At 40.0% G+C, this 10,162-nt stretch overlaps 1 pseudogene; it reads right to left on the minus strand.

Annotated features, from left to right (window-relative positions):
- Positions 1-792: 792 nt before the first annotated feature.
- On the minus strand, positions 793-1,684 carry LOC101834444 (annotated as a pseudogene).
- Positions 1,685-10,162: the final 8,478 nt, after the last annotated feature.

Below are 10,162 nucleotides of genomic sequence, written 5' to 3' on the forward strand. Positions count from 1 at the left end.
ATTTTTAGGAAGGAATAGCTAGTTAATGGAAACTAGCATTTTGCCAGTCTTGTTTTACTTGTAATTTTGCACAAGGACAAATATATATTGTTGACTGTTGGAGGTCAGAGTAGGAGAGTAGATAATCGGTGTGCAACTTGCAAAGCTAAAGCCTTTTCCATTGACTGAGACTCTTCATATGAAGCTTGCAGTTGAGATTTGATCAGACATGGGCCAATAAGACTGTGGTAGAGAAACAAAGATTAGTCAAGGCCTGGCCTTTTCTTTTGCTCTAACTCAAATGACAGAGATTTTGCCAAAGTTATAAATGCCCAATGTTTTCTTTATCATGAAATATTAAGTTTAATAGCTCCTACACAGGCAATTTTTAAAATAATGACTAAATGCAGACATTTTTTGAGGCAAAAAATGGGAAGGAATCATGCTTTTTTCTTTTAATACTCATTGCTCAATCCTTTTCTAAATTTTGTATTTTTTTACTTTATTAAAATACTGAGTTTATTTCACATATATATTTTTGTCTCCCTAACATTTCCACATCTGATCACCACTATTATTATGACCTATCATGACATTCCATACATACTCAAAACCAAGTAAAGGGTGGAGTTCCATCCTTGTAAACTTAACAGGCATTTTAGACAACACATTCTTGGCAAAGGAACCTGGACAACATTTATCAAACAAAGTAGGCAAAGTTCTCACTTTGCATTATAAAAAGGACAGCCAGATATATCAAGTGTTACAGAAATGAAGTAAGATGAAATATTTCAAACTGTTTAAACCATTTTCTTAGAGAGACTTCCTCCACTGCCAGAAATCTTGAATAGCCTCCTGGTCAGTTATCAGGAAGCAATTCTTCACATAATTAATGAGCTTGGCATCCACTTTGGGAAGAGAACCACCTTTTTCTATATTGCTTGCATTTTTGCCTTAATATTTTTTATTTATGTCTTTTACAGAACTAGGTCCTTTTAGGATTTTAGGAGTTTTTTTCTTGTTCTTTGAAGGACTCTTGACCTTTTGATTGTGGTGTGGATGGTTTTAAGTCTTTTCCATTTTGGTTTGATTTTTGTGTATTTTTTGGCTGGGGTATCTCCTACAGATTTCTTCACTGAAACTTTTGCTTCAGTTTCTTCATCATCAAAATCATCATCCTCATCACCCTCATCATTCTCCCCCTCATCATCTTCCCCCTTATCTTCACCGATTTTTACTTTTTCCTGTGGAACTTTGTTACCACCTCCAGGAGCAGATCGCTTGCCACACATACTTAAGAGTTTCCCATCCTTCTCGTCTTCATCTTCTGACTCAGCATCTTCCTCTACAGCTGCTAGGTGCTGTCCACTAATGTGTACAGGCCCTGAACCACACCTTAGCTGTAAGACCACAGGTGGTGTAATTTCAAAGCCCCCAAAGGAAATTGTTGGTTATATAGACATTTTCAAAGTTTCCAGAGTTACTTTAATTGAACTGCCTTCATAGTTCATTGCTTCTGCCTCTAGGACGTGTGATTCATCTTTTGCCCCTGCCCCTAAACTAACCGTTCTTAGTGACAACTGGTGTTCATTCTCATCATTATCCACCTTAAAGTGATAATCTTTGTCAGCTTTTAGTTCACAACTGGACAGGTAGTTTTCTGTGACAGAAGAGGGCTTATGGCCATGTTCATCAGGTTTTCCATGAGGTGGAGGCGCTCACTTTGGTGTGAGAGATGTGGAGGAGGAAACTGCCTACTGTCCTCAGAACAGACACGCAGGATGGAATCACGTTCTAAATTGTATATTTAAAAATTCTCCAGAACAATTATCTGATGAAATTTTTCTCCAGCTGATGTCTGCATTCGGGATTAAAAGGATTATTAATTTTTCTCCTTCATATCCAGTTAGTGTTTTTTGCCTGAAGCATGCTAACTACAAGGGCACTTTAGCTAGTATTAGTTTACTATTTCAGTTAGAATAATTGAGGCATCGGGTGATTCTAACTCCTGTGTGTCATACTTAGACCAAAGAAAAGAAAAGAAAAAGACAGAAAGAGTCCAGAGATGGGAAGGGACTTAATTCTTTAATGATACTGGGAAAATTAACTTGTCTTCCCCTTTAAGAGTGACCACCCTACGACTACAAAAAGAGTCCACCGTCTCTGTTAGAATGAAGACCTGAGTCACAGTATGTGTGTTTAAACACATGCACCAGTGCTCTCTGACATCACAAGATGTCACGGAATGAGACTCATATAGCAGGATCATTTTTTAATCTTTAAGCAATTGATGCTTACAGACTTACGGGTTTGGACAATGGCATAAGCTTGCTCCTAATAACTAATAGTACACTTGCCAAAACTGATAAAACATTGAAAACAGCTGACCACAGTCAAGCATGGGCAACTATGATACTTGACTTCAGGATGCTAAGTGATAACCCTGAACTACACTTGTGGCTTAGAACATGGGTTAAAGTATGCCACATGAAACTCTAAATATCAGTATGAAAACTTTCAGGAAAAAACAAAGTTATTCATTGAATCTATGAAAAATTGTTCATGTGAGCTTATTTTGACAAATAATGGGAATATGGGCCACCCAGTCATTACTGAAATTGATCTTTTGTCACTAAGTAGAAGGAGGTGTTCTGTATTGCACAGTTTTAAACAAGTTTCTGGCATTAGGACAGTGTTCCTAATATATTTCAGAAAAGGGACTTTCTTTTTATTTTAGTAAATTACTGGATAGATGATAAGTACTGTTCTGGGACAATGGTCATGAACTTTGTTTCACTCCAAAACCCCAAGGAACTTAAATTTGAGTGAGAATATCAGTCATGAGCATTCCTATCTTTTTTGCTACCTGGGAATGCCTGCTTCAACTGTGAACAACTACATAGGAAAATAAGCAATGGAGGTTTTCAAATACATTTGGTAGAGATGATACATATTCAATTCTTTACTGGAATTCTGCCAAGTTCCCTTTCAGAATGGTTTTGCCAAATTATTCCCACCAGTCATGCAGGAAAGTGAATGCATTTTCGACTCTTGCCAACACCAAAGTTTATCAAGTTTTACATTTCTTGCCAAAGTTTTTGAAATTTCAGTTTTTGGGTAATGAGTGCAGTTGAACATATTTCCTATGTAGCTATGGGCCAGATGAATTTGCTACCTTAGATTTGTAACTGTGAAATTCAAATTTAAAGTATAATGATTAATTAGCATGTCAGACAGTTTTAACTTTACCAATCTTTGAGTTATATTTTGTGAAAACATTTTCTTTAATTGATAAAGTTATTTATGCATCACTAGTATCTATATCAATTACAAATGGTTTTCTTCATTTTGTGACTTGTCTTTTAACTTTGATAAAGCTATAGTTTATAAAACTTCAGTATTATATGATTAAAAGTATCTATTATTCCTCAGAGCATTGCTAGACCTTTTCCAAGCTCACAATCATGCTTTAGTTTTTTTGTTAATCTTTTATTTATATATTTAGATAGGAGGAGATTGGAGTTGAGTTTTTTTCAGATGAATACCTGTTTTTCCAGTATCATCTGTTGAATGATTCCTTTCTTCAATGATAACAGACACCACCTCATTTATTTATGATGATTTCCATGGTATACCTGTAACCATGATTACCTAATTTGTCCCATGACATCTTTGAAAAAGTATACCACTTATTAACTTGTGATTGCCAGTTTCCTTCAGAGATGTGCTTTAGCAGATGCTCTATGTTAACAGACATAGTAGCAGAGGCAACTGGATTCAGTGAGTTACAGGGGGAGGGAGAGAAAGAGAATAATCTATAGGCCTGCAAAATGTGCTGGGACAATGGAGGTGTAGAATGCGTGTGGGTGGGTGGCCAATGACTGTTCTAATTTGATACCCATATCATGGAGAGGGTACCTATGGTGGACACTGCCTGTATGGCCAGGAACCAGAGGCTAGAGAGCTCAAAGACCTCAGATAGAAAAAAAATCAACAAAACGATTCCTAATGATATTCTGATACAATCATAAATCAGTGCCTAGCCCAGTTGTCATCAGAGATTCTTCCTCTGTCACCTGATAGGAGCTGATGCACAGACCCACAGAAAAACATCAGCCTCAGGCCAAATTGGAGATCTTCGTCAGATCCCTCCCTTTGGAGCACAGGGAACTCTATGAATGAGTGGGAGAAAGGTTTGCAGGAGCCAGAGGAGTCTACAGAATAAAGTAAGCAGGGCTCATGCAGGCTTGCGGACACATGAGTCGTAATCACAGAGTCCGCAAGGGCATTCTCTAGGTCTACTGCAAATATGTAATGGTTGTTAGCTTAGTGTGTTTTTGTAGAACTCCTAACAGTGGGAGTGGGGATGTCTCTGACTCTTTCTCCAGCTCTTGGGATCCCTTTCCTTCTACTGGGTTGCTTTATCAGCCTTGATATGAGGGTTTATGCCGTGTCCGGTTGATATCTCTGGGAGGCCTGCTTTTTTTTTTTTTTTAAAGAAAAAAAGGAGGACCAGTAGATCTGGGGAAAAGGGGAGAAGTGGGGGGAATTGGGAAAAATGGAGGGAAGGGAAACTATGGTAGAAGAGTATTATAAGAAAGAAAACATTAAATTAGGAGGGAGGCATTGTAGGGCTATCTAGAAGGAGTGTATATGTATGAAGTCATCAAAGAATAAGTAAAAAATTAGGATAATTTAAAATAGATAAATAACTTTGCTCCAATCAAAAAAGTACACCACTTTTAAATATCAAGGATTTGTTTACAGAATTTTAGTTTTAATTGTGTGTGTGCATGTGCACATGAGTGCAGGTGTCCATGGAGGCCAGTTATAATCAGAGATACAGGGAGTTGAGTTGTTCCACATGGGTTCTGGTTGTTGAACCCAGGTCTTCTGCAAGAGCAATACTGCCATCAATCACTGGGTCAGCTCTTCATCCCTGAAATATCAGGTATTTAACAATTTCTAGCAACAGTTATGTTCCTTATTCATTGCCAATGTCTCTGAGTGTCTTTTATGTGCACTTTCATAGGTCCTGTCAAAGAGCTAAGACAGGTCTGCTCCCATGGCTCTTATGGTCTTGTAAGGGATGAGAACAGAGATCACTAACCACACAGTCAATGGCTGCAACACGGATCATCAATAAGATGCTAAATATAAACAGTTCTATTATCCTTTTACAGAGTGCAGAGAAACACACATCCATTTTAGCTATACCAAGTCCATGTAGGGTATTTTGGTTTTTGTTCATCTTGTTTTTACTGATTTATTTCCAACCTCCTAATTGGAGATAATCAACATGTGAATTAGTTACCTGTGTCATTATTATGCTAAAGCAACTGACAAAAGAAACTAAGGAGGCAGAACTCAGTTGGCTCACAGTTGGAGGATGCAGTCATGGAGGGAAGTCACAGTAGCAAGGGCCTGAGGCAGTGGTCCCATTGCATCTGCAGCCAGGGAATGCATCCTCATGTCTAGCTATATTTCTCTGTATAATATAATCTAGGACCCCAGTCTATTGGATGGTACTATCCATATTCAGGGAAGGTCTTCCCATAACGAATAACCTAGGCTAACTAATCTAGATAATCCACACAGGTATGCCCAGAGGCTTGTCTCCCAGTTCCTGTTAAATTGACCATCACAGCATGCAAAATGTAAAATCATGAGGAAAGTATCTGGTTCATTGTTTTTTGATAAAAGATTTAAAATCCACCTGGGGAAATGAAATATGCAATCACAAAAGTTTGGTATAACTAGACAAAGATAATTATAAAAGGGAAACATCAAGATAGTACAGCATTGTCATTTAAGCAAATAAGATAAACCATTAAACCGGGCGGTGGTGGCTCACGCCTTTAATCCCAGCACTTGGGAGGCAGAGGCAGGCGGATCGCGGATCTCTGTGAGTTCGAGGCCGGGCTGGACCGATAGCCTCCGAAACAATACAGAGAAACCCTGTCTCGTAAAAACTAAAAAAAAAAAAAAAAAAAAAAAGATAAACCATTAAAACCAAGTTGAGGTTCCTTGCAATGTAGGAAGCTTTAGCTGGATTGGAAATGTAGCCATGGAGTTGTGAGTAAGTGAACATGAAAGGATGCCACTAGGAGAAATTCTCATTTCCTTATGATGTCATTTTGACTGAAACAGAGTAAAAACAAAACACATCTCTGGAACGTCAATGCAGACTAAACTTCAAGAACACTTTAAATAATCAAGGTGTTAAATTTCATGCAATGTGTTTTAAGAAAAATCAAGAGCAGCAGGAGGAGGACATACATGTTCAATGTTTAGTTTCAACCAGTCCTTGTCTCTGGAACCTTGAAGACAGGACTTCCTTGCACAACAGTCTGTCTTTACCTCAACTCTATTTTTGTAGTATTCTCATCTCCCCAGTGGTCAGTGTTTTTGAGTTGACTCTGTCTGTGTGGAAGCTGCTCTTTGATATTTAGAATAATGCAAGGGATAGGATAAAGTCCAACAGTAGAGCAGTCACCTAGAATACTGCACAAATGCTAACTATTCTAAACCAACCCCCATGGGTAAAACTGAATTGCCGCTACAACAAATCTAAAGATGATCCATGTACTTTGAATCATCATAACATAGCTCTCCTGTGGAACACATATGTACTTCTTCTAACTTGTTTGAAGAAGTCAGGAAAGTCCCTTCCTCAGAAGAGTGTGAGGATTCTCTTCTCCAGGGCATGTTAAAAGGAGTCATGCTTTTGTGTGTGTGGGGGGTAGTTGTGGTAGCCCTTTAAATAGTTCTTAGTGATCCCCATCACTGGGTTTTCACTTGTTTGTAAATCACTTTTTCTTAAGTATGGGATGGGCTTCAAACCATGTCAAAGGAGAAATATGGCAAAGCGGATGATCTATTTTTTCCAAAGACTGGCTTCTGTTTACTTCATCTCCTAACTCCTTGTGTTGATTAGAATTGATGTGAGCCAACTGTCATATTGTAAACTGCACTACAGGAGCATAAATGAAAAGAAACCTAAGAAGTTCTCAGCCCACCCGCCACTGAAAAAGTTAAGCCTGTTTACATCAATGTGAATGAACTCTTCCTCTTTGGAGCCGTTTGCTAACCTCAGCACTATTTATTGCAGACCTGTGGAAAACCCTTCTGATAGAAGACACAGATGAGCACACCCAAATTCACAACCCACAGAAATCTATGAGGTAATAATTCATTGTTTGGAGCCAAAAAATTTGGGTGACATAAATAGGCCATTATATGCTAAGACATGCTATGGGCATTGTAGGACTCTTTCGATAAAACATACTTTTATTTTTCTAATTAATTTTATTTAAATTAAAAAACAATCTTATTTTACATACCAATCCCAGTTCTCTCTCCCTCACATCCTCCCATTTCCCCCACTAACCCTCCATCCCACCTCCTATCCACTCCTCAGGGAGGGTGAGGCCTTCCATGAGGGATATTCAAAGTCTGTCACATCATTTGGGGCAGGACTTAGGCCCTCCTCCAAGTATCTAGGCTGAGAGAGTATCCCTTACTAGGGAATGGGCTCCCAAAGTCCATTTGTACACTATGGATAAACACTGGTTCCACTGCCAGAGGCTGCATAGATTGCCCACGCCCCTTAACTGACACCCATGTTCAGGGGGCCTGGTTCGGTCTTATGCTGGTTCCTTGGCTGTCATTCTGGAGTCAAGGAACTCCCACTTGTTCAGATGTTTCTGTGGGTTCCCCAAGCATAGTCTTGACCCCTTTGCTCACTACTCCTTTCTCTCTACAACTGGATTCCAGGAGTTCGGCTCAGTACTTAGCTATGAATCTCAGCTTCTGCTTCTATCAGCTACCGGGTGGAGGCTTTATGATGGCATATAAGGTAGTCATCAATCTCATTATAGGAGAAGGGTATTTAAGGTACCCCTTCCAATATTGCTTAGATTCTTAGTTGGGGTCATCCTTGTTAAATCAGCTATGTTCATACCCTACATTTATACATTGAAAGACCCTCATGATACCCCTTCTAATGACTGTCAAGCCACATTTGAATTCCCACTGTATTCTGAATATACTTACAATTAATTTACATCTAGCTCTGGGATTTTTTTTCCCACCAGTAGTTCCTGTGAATGTATTGTTTTGGCGTTTCAGTATCTAACTCTCATTAATGTTGGCTTCTCAGCTGGGATAAGGAGAATTATATTAGTTGTTAAGACTAATGGGAAAGAAATCATATGTTATGCCAGAGAAGATCATCCTTGCTGGGCTAATGACTCTTTCCATGCTCAGATTTCCTACGGCAAATGTTTCCCCATAAAATAGATATGGGAAATGTCAACATGACTGTGCTCAGAGATCATGACAAAGAGGGAAGAATGAATTGGTGTAGTAAATACCCACAAGTATTATTTGAAGAAGACAAAACACATCTGATGAGTTACACAGATTTGTCAGCATTGGATTTCTTAAGGAAGGAAACTTTCAAGATGGTAATCCAGTTCACGCAGGTGCTTCAGGGACTGTTTTCTGTTAGTTACATGCATGTGGCAGCTGCGGTGCATCTTAGAATTCCACTGCCTTTCCCAAGCACATTATCAACATTTGAAGTTGTTCACCAAAATGCGATGAAGCAATCTATTGAACAGCAGCTGGGAAAGACTGGACACTCTAAAGATAACTGGCAAGAACAATTGAAAAGATGCTACATTCTTGAGTGACTTCAACACAGATGAGGTTATTGATAGTTCATGCTTAGTCTCTTTGGGGGGTGTAAAAGGCCCAAGAATCACTGGAGAAAGACCCCTGACTCAAATAATATGCAAATTTGAAAAGTGTCTATTAGGTAGAAATAGCCAGCATTCAGGAATAGATCATCCACACAAAATGGTGATGATGATCCAGGAAAAATGCACACAGGTGCTTTTTTTACTTTATTATTTTAATTTTAAATAGCTTGTTTTACATGTCAATCCCAGTTCCCTCTCCCTCCCCTCCTCTCGTACCTCCCCACCACTCCCCCCCACCCCCAGCCTCCCACCCTATTGCCTATTCCTTCCACATAGGGGATAACTAGAGTCAGTCATTTCACTCAGGGTAGGGTCCAGGCACTCCCCTAAGAGTCCAGGCTGAGAAAGCATCCCTCTTTGTGTTATGGACACACGATATCTGTTTGTATTCCAGGGATAAACACTGATCCACTGCTCAGGGCCCCATAGGTTGCCCAGGCCTCCTCACTGACTCACATTCAGGGGGGGTCTGGATCAGTCCCATGCTGGCCTCCCCGCTGTCGGTCTGGGGTCGAAGAGTTCTCCCCTGTTCATATCAGCTGTCTCTGCTGGTTTTGCCAGCCCATTCTTTGCCAATTTGCTCATCGCTCCTCTCTCTCTGTCGCTGGGTTCCTTGGGTTCAGTTCAGTTTTAACTGTGGGTGTTTGCCTCTGCTTCCATCAGTCACTGGATGAAGGCACCAGGATGGTTATAGACATCAAGTTCATTATCAGGAATGGGCATTCGAGGTAGTCTCTCCACTATTGCTTAGCTTGCCAATTGGTGTCATCCCTTTAGATCACTAGAGGTCTCACTGGTGCCTGATCTGCCTTCTAACCTATGATTCCCTCTTCCCCCTATTCTACCCCCCCACTCAACCTTCCTGTTCCCCCATGATCTACTCTCTCTTCCTCTTCTCCCCCTCTCTTCTTCCCAGCTCCTACTCCCCCCCACCCCTCGCCGTGTTCCTCATCTGTTCAGAGGATCTTGCCTCATTCCTCTTTTCTTGGGTACCATGCATATCTCTTCGGTTCTTTCCTGTTTCCCAGACTCTCTGTCAGTGGAAGTGCAGACTGGCACTTCCAACAAGTCTCCAAAACACCAAAGGATCCAATTAAAAGGTGGGGTACAGAACTAAATAGAGAATTCTCAATAGAGGAGGCTAAAATGGCCAAGAGACACTTGAGAAAGTCCTCAACATCCTTAGCCATCAGGGAAATGCAAATCAAAACAACTTTGAGATACCATCTTACTCCTGTCAGAATGGCTAAAATCAAAAACACTGAAGAAAATTTATGCTGGAGAGGATGTGGAGAGAGGGGAACATTCCTCCACTGCTGGTGGGAGTGCCAACTCATACAGACACTTTGGAAATCAATATGGAGATTCCTCAGGAAAATGGGAATCAATCTACCACAAGACCCAGCAATTCCACTCTT

The sequence above is a fragment of the Mesocricetus auratus genome, unplaced genomic scaffold, assembly GCF_017639785.1.
Source record: "Mesocricetus auratus isolate SY011 unplaced genomic scaffold, BCM_Maur_2.0 Super-Scaffold_100004, whole genome shotgun sequence".
Lineage (NCBI taxonomy): Eukaryota > Metazoa > Chordata > Mammalia > Rodentia > Cricetidae > Mesocricetus > Mesocricetus auratus.